The sequence below is a fragment of the Amphibalanus amphitrite genome, unplaced genomic scaffold (genome assembly GCF_019059575.1).
Source record: "Amphibalanus amphitrite isolate SeventyFive unplaced genomic scaffold, NRLGWU_Aamphi_draft 001592F_arrow, whole genome shotgun sequence".
Taxonomy (NCBI): domain Eukaryota; kingdom Metazoa; phylum Arthropoda; class Thecostraca; order Balanomorpha; family Balanidae; genus Amphibalanus; species Amphibalanus amphitrite.
Window position 1 is genome coordinate 1 of NW_024883085.1, and position 14,029 is coordinate 14,029.

The 14,029-nt window shown below is 50.8% G+C and overlaps 1 long non-coding RNA gene across 1 annotated transcript in view; it reads right to left on the reverse strand.

Moving 5' to 3' along the window:
* Window positions 1–1,554: 1,554 nt before the first annotated feature.
* Window positions 1,555–14,029, reverse strand: part of LOC122374043 — a 39,756-nt gene continuing 27,281 nt past the window's right edge. Inside the window, exon 3 of the long non-coding RNA XR_006255145.1 lies at window positions 1,555–1,639. This is a non-coding gene — a long non-coding RNA (uncharacterized LOC122374043). The remainder of the gene's footprint in view (window positions 1,640–14,029) is intronic.

Below are 14,029 nucleotides of genomic sequence, written 5' to 3' on the forward strand. Positions count from 1 at the left end.
CTCACCGCACCGTGTCCTCGCTCGGTGGGAGGGGGGGGGGTGCTACGCGTCATCGACCCAGTGTTAGCGAGTCTGGCACAGCGGTCTCGTTGTGTACTCGTGCGGCGACGTTACATATACACGGTTACATACACGGCGCTATTTTACAAACGGTGGAGGAAATCCGGTCATGGCCGACAGAGGCTGGAGCTTTGGAGATGCAGCCTCGAATGCTTGTGCCATGATTTGGGCGTGTCCATTGTTTAATGCTATGGTTAAATTACATCGCAGTTCTTCGCAAATATATCTAAGCTGAACAACAATTATCCACGGCAAGTTGCAACTATCCTTTGTTCATCCAAGTCCATACATCTCTTACTGAAAATAAATTTAAGAAACCAGCATCGCACTATTGAATAAAAAACATGAAGGCCAAACACTCCGATGAACGAAATACGAATCAAATTTTTAGGCTTTTGAACAAAGATTTTACAAGGTATTGCATTCGGGACCTACTGTTGGAATTAAGTCGACATCATTGGGACAAACCAATTTCAATTCGGCATTTCTCGGAAAGGCAAACAAAGGCATTCCATTTCAGGCGTATGACTGCTGTGAAGGTTGGATGTCACCATAAGAAACACACATGTCACATTTCATACGTGCCCCGAGCCGATTATTGCAGTAACCCATTTGCGAGTGACGCATGAGACGTCAGCGGCTCGTAAACTTAATTCTAGAAATCACAGTTGGCGCCATTAAAAAAAAATGAATTTAGTCCGAACCTTTTGAATGGGATGATTCACAAGGACAGAACCCCCGCTAAGCGTAGCTTGTTGCGGTGACCCTGCATTCTATACCCTCCGATCGCGCAATACCGGTTCCAAAGTTTAACGTGCGCACATAGCCGCGCACGGCCGGTCCCCTCACTGACTTCACCTGGCTATTGCCTGCCACCAACCACAACCATACCTGTCAGGAGGCCCATAAATGTCAAGCGCCCGTCGCGGTTCGAACCCGGACTATAACAACCGGGAACGCGTGCTCTCAGTTCTCACCACGCAGAGTCCAACGCTGAGCTACGGGACCGGCAACATGATGAACCTATTTAATGAACCTATTGATGAACCAGCATGTTTCCTGAAAACATGGAGTATTTGTAAAAGTATTTTTGCCAGTCTACGGCATTCCCACCATCCTTTGTACGATGCAAGGCGTTGAGGAGGCCAACCAGGTAAGATAACCGGGTAAGACTCGTCATATTAAAGGATATCCTTCTTTTAAACGCCATTCTAAACGGTAAGTAGATGGGATGGGGCGCTTGGGGATAGCTTACTCATGAAACAGGTGGGCATGCAACCAAAAGACAGTTCTCAGGAGCCATCGTATCGAGCCACGATAAACAGATGCATAAACATCTACTTGCCCTGGATACGTTAACAGACCGACAAACGAGCCCCAGGGGCATACAGCCCGTATCACCCAAGGCTCACAACGCCCATCGTTCATATCATCCAGCACAGAAAACAGACTAGATTGCCGGAAACACCTCCCAACGGCCCGGATGCAGATGGTGTACTCACCTAGTCGCTGGTTGAATATCTTGTCGAAAGTGACTTCGCCCATCTTCTCCATGTATTTGTGCATTACGCTCCGCACGCTGCAAATGGAAAAGAGATGTCAGCGACGACAACGGACGCCTACGCGATAGCAAATAGCTTTATAAATCTTGCTTAACTTGAATTCGGGGTATATGCTAATGGAATGAGACTGCATATCGTTTCCTGTATATGCTGGAAGAGGGTCAAAGGATAGCATGGATAAAAAAAACGATCCTGCTGGCAAAAATAAAAACGATTTTTTTCATTTTCGGGTCCAGTTTCGTCCGAACTCCCCCATAATCAGGTAATCTGCAAGTATCTTTTTCTAATAGGATGACAGCTAATCATGAACACATTGTATTCAAATAGCCTGCGTGGATAATCGTCTTAACCCATCAGCTCCCTCAGACACCCATCCAAGGCAGACCGCGGCTCCTCAATTTCAGTCCGAGTCTCGGTAGTGTGCGGAGCAGCCCCGTCCGTGATCCCATCAAGCCGCTTCCATCTGGCCGTTCATTTAGCGCATGTGCCGGCGAAATCCGGTACCGATGGTCGACTGAGCTGGTGAGGGGCGTGGCGCGAGCCCGCTGCCATGGGCCGACCGTGTGGCCGGGATGGCCGGCGAAATTGAGCTGCCACCAGCAATCAGTGGCCGCCATCGAGCATAAAGTCGTGCCTTTCAACACCCTCCGAGCCAAGTGCGGGTGAGCTAGTTGGTGCAACAGCCCGTCACTTTCGGAAACGCAGGGGAAGTTGTGGAATATGAGTAATATGTATCAGCTTCATGTTTGTCATCGAATTATTTTTTATCCGTCTTCTATGTTTTTAACTGATAATGTTCCGTCTGTGAATATTTCATTAGTGTATACCAAGCTAGTCTCAAAAATGTATCTTATCCGTGCCATTCACAACTTATAACGCAAGGTGATCATAACTTAGCATGTGTATCTTTGATCATCGCTTCTCGTGCTGATGGTAGAAACAGATACAACTGTTTCTCACATCAGCGCAAGTGGTTATGATGACCGTGACGAGGCTAAGCGAAGAACGTAGGTAGTTGATCAGGCAGTCATATGCCATCGTTATAAACTTAGTTCCGACAACGATGTCCTTACTGTTAAGACCACGGGCCGAGGAACACGAGACGACAGAACGATAGGACTAGGTACTAACGGTGCCCGACTGTTGTATCTGTTTGTTGACTGACAGATATGCTGGATATCAATGTATGTAACGTAACTAGCACGACACGTTTCTGAAAACGGCGAATGCCTGGGTGATGACAGATTCTAGACTGATAGCCAGACATGATGTAATGTGATTTCAGCTCGTCCCGGTACTCCGTGATTTAAACATCCTGGGTCCTTTTCGTCTAGACAGATGGTATCAGAACATAGCGAAACTGGACGAGCTTACTAGAAAAGGGCGAAATGCCTTCACCAGCGAAGGTAATAGTGAAACGCCTACACTTGTGAACATTGCTTGCCATTCGCCCGCAATATAAGGCAAATAAATCGCGATGTGCAATGTTCGTGCCGATGACTGTCTAACTATGACGAAATTGATTTACGAGTCCGTTGCTGTGTTTGACTGCGTGTGCTTCAAACTCACGCAGAGATAAAGATCTGCACGCCAAAGCGGATCTGGGCGTAATCCGGTCGGCCCGACGGCTCTAGGCGGCGATTAGAGAGATAACACTAGTTCGCACTGTCGATAGTTCAAACAGTAGACGGTCCTCAGACACCCGTGTGAAAAAACACTTCACACAAGACATGTTAGCGCGGTCGTGGATATCAGGTTTCTTACGCGACATTCCCGAGCCGCAGAGCGCGAGACAGATGTATTGATATGTAGATGAATGCTAAGCTAGTACGGGTCAAGTGTTTCATTGAAGCTAGCGCCTAGCTGGCACCGAATGTGTAATAGCATAGCATCAGGTACGGCTTAGCGACAGACAGGTACAGTTACAGACGCTGCAAAAACAATTACAAACGCCAGCCAGGAGCTCTAGCTTTTATTGCCACTGGCGGACACGCAACTGTATTTGATTACTCTGGCTTCTTGTTTACTGTATTTGATTACTCTGACTTCTTGTTTACTGCGTACGCCTACCAAACTTCTTTTTTCATCAGCTAAAAGGCAGCATCAATCGCCAAACTTCGCCCCTAATTCAGCTAATACTCCGTTGTTGTCTCAGAAGCGGTGTGTATCAGTGGCCGGTAGGGGAGCAGAAGCATCTCCGGGATGCGCCGCCCGCCGGGGAAGTAGGCGGCCGTCCACGCAACAATCTCATCCGCGAGTCGCGTGATGGCAGTGCATCGGACAGCGATCTTGGCACCCACTTCCCCCGAAATGGATGGCCTCCCCGCGGCTTCCCACAAACACAAGCGCAGCTGCACGGCTCCGGCTCCGTGCGCAGACGGCTCCGGTATGGCCTCTGTTTCAAGGCACGACGCTACAGTGTGCTACGCTACGTTATGGTATTGGTGCGGAGTTTGAGACGGATTCGCCTCAACAAACTCGGACGCTCCCGCGTTGCGACTTGCGAGCGTCCGAGTTTGTTGATGTTTCCATTGAACCCCAATACACCGATACGCGTAGCGCGCTGTAGCGTCGTGCCGCGAAACAGGACCATGAAGGGCTGTACTCGGTCAAACACCGTGCCCAGCTCACACCTCAGACGAGCTCCAGCCCCGCAGAATTAGCGATCTGTCGAAACATTAATGGCGTCTGGCAGACAGCGGCCGCGGCTCGTATCTGACTCGCTGCCCGTGGTGACATAAACAAATTATACTCGTGGACCGTTACCGACGAAACAAGCACAGCCAGCCCACAGCTCAGGAGCGAGCAACCGCGGGAAAATGACGAAATCCTCTCAGTCCGGCGGGAGTTTTCAGAAATTTTCGACCCAGGGGCGTGAAAAGCAAACCATATAGGGTATAAATCTGGTTTAGGTTTCCGAGTAGTACCGTTCATTCAAGAGCCCCTGTTTGATTGAAACATCGATGAGACATAGTCACGTGTATACCGAGTGATGCAAGTTAAGTAAACATCTAGTTACCACGAGCCATCAATCAACTGCCTTTACTAGACTTGACCATTGAAGAAACTTCTAACATATACCTACCCCATGTCATTAACAGTTCCAACCAGCACACAAAATAGCCAACGTCACTAGAAATTCAACAAGCCCCATCCACCGTGCTGTCTCCCACAGTCCCAGGGCGTCTCTCCCTCCCTCTCCATAGCCACAGAGCCCCCATATCACGGACAAGGGGGGACAGTACCAGCAGCGGCAACATCAGCGGTAGCAGTGACGACATATATGATCAATATCTCCCCGCACCATCATTATGGGCAGCAAGTGGTCGCCTACGAGCACTCACCGGTGGCTCGTTACATAGGCCGACACGGGAAATTAAAGACGATCGCCGAGCGCACAACGGAGAGACGGTCGATAGTCATAGCGCGTGGGACGGAGGGCAGAGGGGAGGGGTGTGGTGCGTGGGATGCAAGAGAGCTTCAAAGGTCCGCGGCGAAACGCCAGGCACAGTGGTGATGGGGAGACAAGGGAGAAGTGTGAGCCACGCGAGCAAAAGGCCAAAGGCGACACAAAAGGGGAGAGACGAGAACGAAAAAAAACAGCGGTGGAACGAGCTGTGAAACAGAGAAAAGGACGATAAAAAATAGACGTCGAAGTAAAAAGTTGCCACCGTGGATAAATTATCTATTGGACATGAACATAAATCGGCGATGAGCAGCACGAGCTCCAAGACCTGCTGTCAGGAGCTGGGAAAGTAGAAACGTCAGACCGAGAACTTAGCCGCCAATCTCAATTAGGCCAAAACACTTCATCAGCTCTCCCAGCTACAATAAGCAAGCCAACAATGCCACATCACAGGCTCACCGAAACCGTGATGATCATATCATCTTCAGCATCCTCCTCGATAAGACAGTATCTCGACGACCATAGCACACGTGAATTCAGAAATGTGACCGTTAATTTGGAGTCCTTGGCGTGTTGGCATCATCGCGTATCACGTGCAGCGAAACATTGTATAACCCAGCCTACAGAAAAACATGCACGTCTGATGCCACTACCAGGAAAGCTCAGCTCGGCGAAGCAGCTAATGAAAGACAAGGAGGGAAAGGTCACGGGACTGCCTTGTCTGCTTTGTGGTCACAGGCGGGTCATTTGGGTTCGTGGAGCTCAGAGCAGCTTCCGTCATATGATGCCTCTGAAATTGCAAAAGCATCTCATCTGCAAGCGGTTAATGGCTAAGTGATGGGATAAACATAGTCTCTAATGAAAATTGACCGGGGGTTCAGCGTCAACAGACAGAGGAAATGATACGGCTGGTATAATCGAAATGCCACCGGAAGTATAATCGTTATGAAAGTACCGGACCAACCGGGTCTGAAGAGAAAACTCCAAAGGTAATGATCAAATGTTTAATTATTCCTGTTACTGACATAGCAATAAATTCGACGCTTGACAATTGGGTCCTCAGAAAGCGTCATAGCCTTCCCTCCCCCTCCTGCCGACAGCAGTGTAACCCTGCACACAACAGGTACTCAAGCTAATTATCAGTTGTATCTATGCGATCACTCACAATGCGTGGCATGAAGACACGTAGGTTACTATTTCTTCGGGCGTTTAAGTAATCATGCATGTATGTATGTTACCCCATGCCCTTGATGCATTATGCATTCATAATTTGAGTAGGTGTATGTAGTTTGTTTTCGATGTGTTGCGCCTTTGAACAGCATTGACTGACAGCGCGCTGCTGCATGGGCCTTGCTTTGTTGCGGTAGCCGTGCATTGTTCCGTGCAGTAGCCCAATGGCGGACGTGAGCACAAACCGGATCAGACGGGAATCGCGGGGATTTCTGACGATGACGTCATATCAAACAGCTGAGCGAGTCTGCACTTTAAATCACTCACACAAACAAACATTGTGCTGGCGCCAATCAGCGCAGTTCATCGTTGCATGAAAATACATGAGTTTTCGCTTCGATAGTAGCTCCCTAATGGGATTCCGTCGTAATCAGTGTAAAATTCGGCACGCTTTGCATTTTGCCGGGAAGAGACGGAGCACATCACAGACAAGGAGACGCCATATCAGCTCCTCCTACGGAAGGCGAGGGCTGAGGCTGAAGACAAGACGCGCGGGAGATACCTACAACTAGCGCAAAAACAAAACACCCACGGAGGTGGCAAAAGGCGTCAGAGGGTCATAAACAAACAAAAAGGCATCTACTGTCTGTCTGGTGAAGATAAACCAGAAGCCAGATAGAGAAGGCAGCCAGCCGCACGGCCAGAGGTGGAAGGGACCCGTGCAACTGTTCAAACACGGGAGCGGCACGAGCGCACGCGGCGCACAAATACCGGCTGGCCTTTGTTGACCTGACCATTACCGGCGTTTGCTGACAGCGGTCTGGCGTGCCACGGACAGTGGTTTGCCGTGTCGTGTCAGCCGAGACGGCCGACGAACCCGACGCCCCCTGAAGCTGCACCCGTCAGCGCACGACCATCTACCGCCCCGAGCCCCCCGAGCTACCTCAACAGCCGCGCCAGCACGCCGTGAGTAAACGCGCAGAGCACCGTCAGTAAACGCAGAGCGCACCGGAGCACGTCCCCAGTACACCGCGCAGACGGCGTGAGACAACACGCATTCCTGAATGATGCGAGCGTCTGCGGGTTGATGTAACATGCTCCACTCAGGGCGCGTCTGTCTCCGTTCACGTCAGGCGATGAAGGAACGCGGAACTGGCTCATGCCCAAACACACATGGATCTGTGAATTTTCCAGGTTGGGTGAGTCAGCTCTGGAAAACACCGGCGTCTGGAGCTGATCGTCTGATACGGGCAGCAGCTCGAGCCGTCCGATCGGAGCACGCCGCAGGCGGTGCGCCGCCACCGGCACGCCCCTCGCCCCGTAACATGTAGGAGGTAGGAGGAAGGCCGTCGCGGCCACAACCAGCGGGAGGGCGCTCCCAGGCCCAGCAGACCCGGCTGGCAGCGTGAGCGGCGCGTTAAACATTTACGTTTGTCCGCGCCCGTGTTGACGGGGGTTCGGCGGCGCCCAGCGTGGCGACGGCGGGCCACGCGTAGCGAACGCCCGACCAGGTCGACAGCAGGGTACTGCTAGGATGGATAAGAAGACCGAACATTGACATTTGACAACTACTTCATTAACAAGCTGCTAAATACAAAACCGTCCAGCCACTGATTCCTGAGGTTGTGAGGTACAGACTCTCCAGACTTTTCGAAAATCATAAAAAACGAAGGCAGCCAACGACATTATCCATAGTTTTTCTTTGTGCTAAAAGCCAGCCTTTTAAGCTCTCGTGTTTTGCAGACACGAGCTAAGATGCACGTCAGACAGTATCGATTTTCGCTATTGACAGCCCACTGAAGCAAAAAACTGCATAAAACAATAAAGTACCGAGATGCAAAACGACGTAAAGTGAAAGACCGTGCTTCTCAGAAGACTAGTCTGAGCCGGATATCACGAACGTGCCCTGGGTTCCCCCGCGGCCGAAGTGCTACAACAATCGGCCTTCATCCTATCTCGGTATCTGGGATCGGTATCTCGAAGCCGTTTCTGTGCTCGTGACCATCTCGGCACCGGCGGCCGGTGAGCGGCGTCCGACACTCGGTCGTGAGCACATCTCCCACCTCGGACGCTCACCGTCCGCCGTATCGCGGCGATCGCCACTCTCCGTAATTACGAGTTGCAGATCGTTCAGTGCCCGTGCAGGCAGGCAAAATGTTCCGTAAATTAGTGCCGACCAGCTGCTAACAGCGTGGCGAGCCAACAGCTCAGCGCTTATGTCAATTCACGTTGCGGCGTGGCGCTCTTTATCACGTGGGACTGAGATACGATCTGACACCAGGATGCCCCGACACGGGACGGCTCCGCAGCACGAGATACAACCAGCGGCGCGCCGCAGAAATTATCAACATCCTTGCAGTGCTGGCCACCTTGACATATATGTCGCACATATCTCATGAAAATGGCCTATTTGTGTTGCCAGCTGTGCTGATGGCCAGCGCAATCGGCGAGTTATTGGCCATTCTGGCCCCCATCTCCCAACGGACGGAGATCGCCGCTGATCTTCCAATGGGAGGTGATTCAGCACCGCTGATCATGAGGTCAGACAGGTCTCTAAAAATGTTGGAACACAGGCATCTTCCGTCTAGCCTCGAGATGCTGGTTACTGTCGTTATGACTACCACCTAGAGGGTATATAACAGCACGAGAGGCCAGTATGCAGTCGGATGCACCGTAAAAACAGACATGCAGCGACAATCAAGAATACTAGTTATACGGCTTCCGTGCTGAGCAGGTTTTCAGCACGATTTGAAACCAGTTACCGCCGTACCGAATAAGGTATCGTCCACATGATACCACGTCGGTGGGCAGTTTTCTTACGTAACGACGCATCATGCAAATCGGGCTTTCAGCACATTGACTCTGGATGCCATATCATGTAATGCAGGCAGCGAATCACTGGGCTACGAAACAGGATAGGTATTCCCAGGGACCGAAAAGGACAGTGGAAATCGCATCCGGTACAAATGAAGTGATATGGTTTGGCAGCAACCATCTTTCTCTTCTAACGTAGCTACCATTTGATACAAGTCCTAGCTCATCTCCGCTTCACTCCCATTCTTCCCATTTCCTTTCTTCTTTCTGCTCTGCATATCTCCTCACTTTACTTCATCTATCCACCAACCTCTTTCCTTATCCTCCCTCTCCTCTCCAAACTCCTCTGCTCTGCTCTCCTCTCCTCTCCTCTCCTCTCCTCCCCTCCCCTCCCCTCCCCTCTCCTCTCCTCTCCTCTCCTCTCCTCTCCTCTCCTCCCCTCCCCTCCCCTCCCCTCCCCTCCCCTCTCCTCCCCTCCACTCCCACCCGGCAGCAGCCGCGCGGCGCGCGATAAGCTCCGACGCGATGAGCCGATGTCTCCGGTCTGTACCGCAGTCCTGCCGAGCGGCGCGCACCGCAGATCCGGCCTCACCAGATAGCGGCCGTGACGGCGGCTGTGGAGCCCCTCGCGGCCCAGCTGACCGTGACGGTAGCCGTGGGGAGGCAGGCGACCGCGCCAGAGGACGACCGAGGCTGGGAGAGATAGATGCGGTGTGTGCATGGCGCATGCAATATGCGTATTGCGTATGTGGTGCGATGTGAGACCGTGAAGGTTTTTAAATGTAGAGGGAATGAAACAGCACGAATGCCGGTATTTAGTGATGGAAATAGCATCGACACATTTGGTCGGGATGTGTCATGTGCGTTGAGCGATGAAGGTCAGGTGGCGAGTCGTTTCGCGTGCGGCTTTATGACAGTCACAACTATAGGCATACGCAGACACAGATACAGCACGGACGAAGGAAGTAACAGATACGGACGCACACGCTCTGATAAGAGCCGGATGTACTCAGACTTGAACATATCAGCCTGAGGACAGTCAGTCAGTCATATGCTCACATTCACACCCATACCCATACAGAGCGACGACAAACAGCTGTGGTAGCACCTGGGGAACGCGGATGCACCGGTCACGCCGCGGTATGAACAGGTGACGGCGCAGCCACTCATCCTAGAGGAATGTCGGCACAACCCACAAACCTTCCACGAAGAGCAGCGGGCCGCTCTATACAGTTACCTCACGTCTTTACTGAGGTCGAGAAACCACTCAGGAGAAGTTTCATCTTACTCAGAAACGCAGCAAGCAGGCGAGTCAAGCAACTTCCCGTACCCTTAAGCAGACTGCGACGACTATAGAATGTCGTCCTCATCCTGCCGCCTGACTCGGCGCGGCGGCGTCGCCTTTCGTGCCGACCATCTACCGGTGAATATTCCCCTCCCACTGACGTCACTAGACAGGCTGCTACCGTGAACACTGCCGTCCGAGCCGGCGACCGCACGCAGCGCACGGAGGGATGTACCACTACCTGGAACGGCCGACCGGCCCGACCACTGCCCGGCGCACCGCTGTTGTCCATTTGGGCAGCTCTGACGTCACACCTACAGACACTCTGACGTCACACCCACAGATACCGGCGTCTGAGACGATAGCAGCACCAGTGGCGTGGAAAAATGGACGATTCTTATGGCGTCATTACCGCACCGCTGGGTTGGTGATATCGGCAGCGGCTCGTGAGGGTTTGCGACAGGTCTGACGACGGATTTACGGACAAGCTGACTGAATCTTTCGATAATGTCTCCGTCATGCGACCGCTATGGTTTATGGTAGCTGGAAAATGCCGTTGACACCTAAAATCAGCCATGACCTTTTGAAGAAAAAAAAAACGTGGGGAGATAAGACAATGATTGTGATAAATTTGAATAAAAACTTGCCCATCACTTAGGGAAACCAAAAAGAGGTAAGATAATAGCCAAAAAGATTGTAAAGTACCTAATTTGAACACAACGTCGAGTCGAGTTACAAATTGTCCACGGCTACATAATTCGAGACGCCACGAAAATCCGCGCCCGCAAGGGCAGACCGAAATCCGGTCGTCAGGTAACTGAGCTGGAGTGACAATCAGGCGGGTACCAGCGAGATTGGATCGCAACTGACTGAAGTAGATGCCGTGAGACATCCTTAGGGGTCATTGGGTGAAAGGGCGCACCAACACGCTGGATGCCTAGCTAGCCGACACTGAGTTCCGTAGAGACGACCCTTCCTCACATAATCTTACGAGGATCAAATTAGTACAAAGATAGATATGGATGCATATTGGCATGTTTATGCACTACCGATAAGATTGCAACAAAAGTGACGCAGTAACCGTATTTGCAAAGTTTCGCCTAACGTGTTGAATGATACCGACACATTTCCCATCCCATCGAGATGCAATGCAACGTCCCGTCATCCCACGAGCGTCAGACAGTCCCAGCCCCACATACAAACGTCATTGTTCTGAGCAGCCCGGGACAGGGTAATGAGCACCCCTCAAACCGAGTCACATAGGACAACGCCGTACTGCAGCAACAAAGTGCACGCGATGTCTGAATGACATTTGTATGGTAGCTGAAATCAGCTGCACGGCACATTGATTGGTGTTCTAGCGGATGCAGGGGTGGGGGGGGGGGGATTCAGGGTCATGTCTCCTAAACTTCAGCATTTGCGACCCTCCCGAGACATTTGCTTAGATTCAGGGTAGATCTCTCTTTAACATCCTTTCTAGCATGGGCGGCGCCACCGGGGGGGACGGGGGGGACAGGTCCCCCGCTATCGAAAGTTAGGGGGGTACAGTACCCCCCTATCGGCGAGGCCCGTGCAATAGTTGATAATAATGCATTGTAGAGTTATCCGTCGCATTCAATGCATCGTTGGTTAATCAAGGCAGGTTCTGAATAAAGATTGCTGAATAAAGATTGCTGCTCGCAGGGGGTCATGGCCATCTGCAAAAGGTGTGGAGCTGTGATGCCTGTAGTTATAAGGTGATCGGCAGGGCCTCGGGGATCGTGCCCCCCCCCTTTTTGGGGCGCCAGGCAGGGCTATTACCTCCCCACCCCACTGCCAGACCCCATTGCCGACAAAACCAAGTTTACTGAAATTCCATAGATTTCCGTTACTATATGGATATTTTCCATTCCTAATTAGTCAAATTCAAGCATGGCACTTCTACCACAGGAACCATTTGAAATCTATGCCATTTAACCCCAGCACTTGTGGGGAGAAGTGTTCGGATAGATCACAGGCAGGGCCAAAAAAGCACGCAGTAGCCCAAGACCTTATAATTGGGTAGCATCGGCTCCCTCTCGTCAAGGGGTTCGATAGCACTCGTTTTTTTCTGCAAAACTAAGTTCGATCGGCGGCCGAACGGCTGGGGGTCTAATCGAGCCCCCCTCCCCTTCTTACGTCAGCGGCTGTGAAAATGCCATTACCAGCTGTTGAAACATGGCAGTTGCTTTTGCATGGGTGCACGAAAGGGTTTTAGGTACGTGATACGTGAAAGGTTCTACATGAAAATTGAGATACACCAGCTTATCAAATTGTGCTCACTGTGGTGCGCTCCGTTTTACCTTGACTAGTCTTTGAATTCTGGGGTGAAACAGACCAGTCAGGAAGCCTGTTCCATAAGGAGAGCCACTAATGCTAAAGAGATGAGGGATGAGGTTTCCAGATACCTTCATTACCTCCCAAAGGGTTGCCCCGCCATTTGCCAATCCCTGCTGTAAGTTGTTACGATTGGAGGGTGAATATGAGAACGACTGCAGGTCGTGCCAGCTCGATCATGATGAACACAATGGTGCCGACATCACAGCTCTACTGCCATTTTTGACGAAGTTAATCAACAAGGACCGGAATCCTACCCTGGGCATTTCACCTGCAGAGGTCGCCGGACCTGAGACCCTTTCACTCATATTTTTCAACGGTGCATGCGCTCGTTTTTCCCGTGAAGCTCTTGGTAAGTAAAATCCATTAGAAAGTGTGATCAAATAACGGCTGGTGACCTTCCATGACCTAGCATGACATTTTGAGTGACCACTGACCACCGATGACATGACCGCTGACGGCTAGCCATTAGCTGCACCCTGCCCGTTGCATATGGATCAGATGATGATGTCATGATTCTGAAATTATATTGCAGTTTTGGCGCACTTTTCAGAGCAGAAGACATTCCCACTTTTCCTCCATGACTATATGATGGTGAAGCCATGAAGCTGACCAGACGTAAGATCGAAAATTTGAAAGTACGAAACGCAAGAATAGTTGGCACTGCTACTCATACCTAAGCAGTTCGCAGCTTGTAGGAAACCAGCTTTGAGTTGGCAAGACTGCAAATTTTGATTTATAGGCAAGGATGCTTGAAAAAGTGATCGATCTTAGGTGTCCTAGGATAAGTTTGGAAACGGGATGCACCATTCGATGTGTTTTGGGTTTTGCCAAGTTTTGCGGCGTTACGTGCCTCGTTTTTTTTTTTTTTTTTTTTTGCATACACGATCAGTATCTACTTTTGGGATTTTCGCTCAGGCAAGCCCCCGTCCCCGTCCCCCCCTATCGAAAACCCGTGGCGCCGCCCCTGCAGTTTCTAGTTAGCTGGTTGACCACTGTCGGCCAACTCACTGACCACTGACCAGTAACCACTCTCCTAAAAAACCATGCCTACAAAATAAAACAGCATGTCTGCATCCGCCAGCGGACTGCGGATGATCGCACAGAGCCTTCGTCAAACCAACAAAATGACATTCTGTTGGTTTGACAAAGGCTTGTAGCCGAAAGCTCACCGCATGAAAAATAACTTTTGGCATTGTTTTTACTTCTTCGAGGAAAAGTTCAATGATTCTTCACGCATTTATTAAGACGAAATAAAGTTTCAGTTTCAAGTTTCAGCGAACTAAACACGAATCCTTTCCAAACGATCTTCGCATAGCATACCTTAGCCATCCGCATATAGTCTGAAAACGGTCTTTCTAACCATATACGCCCCAA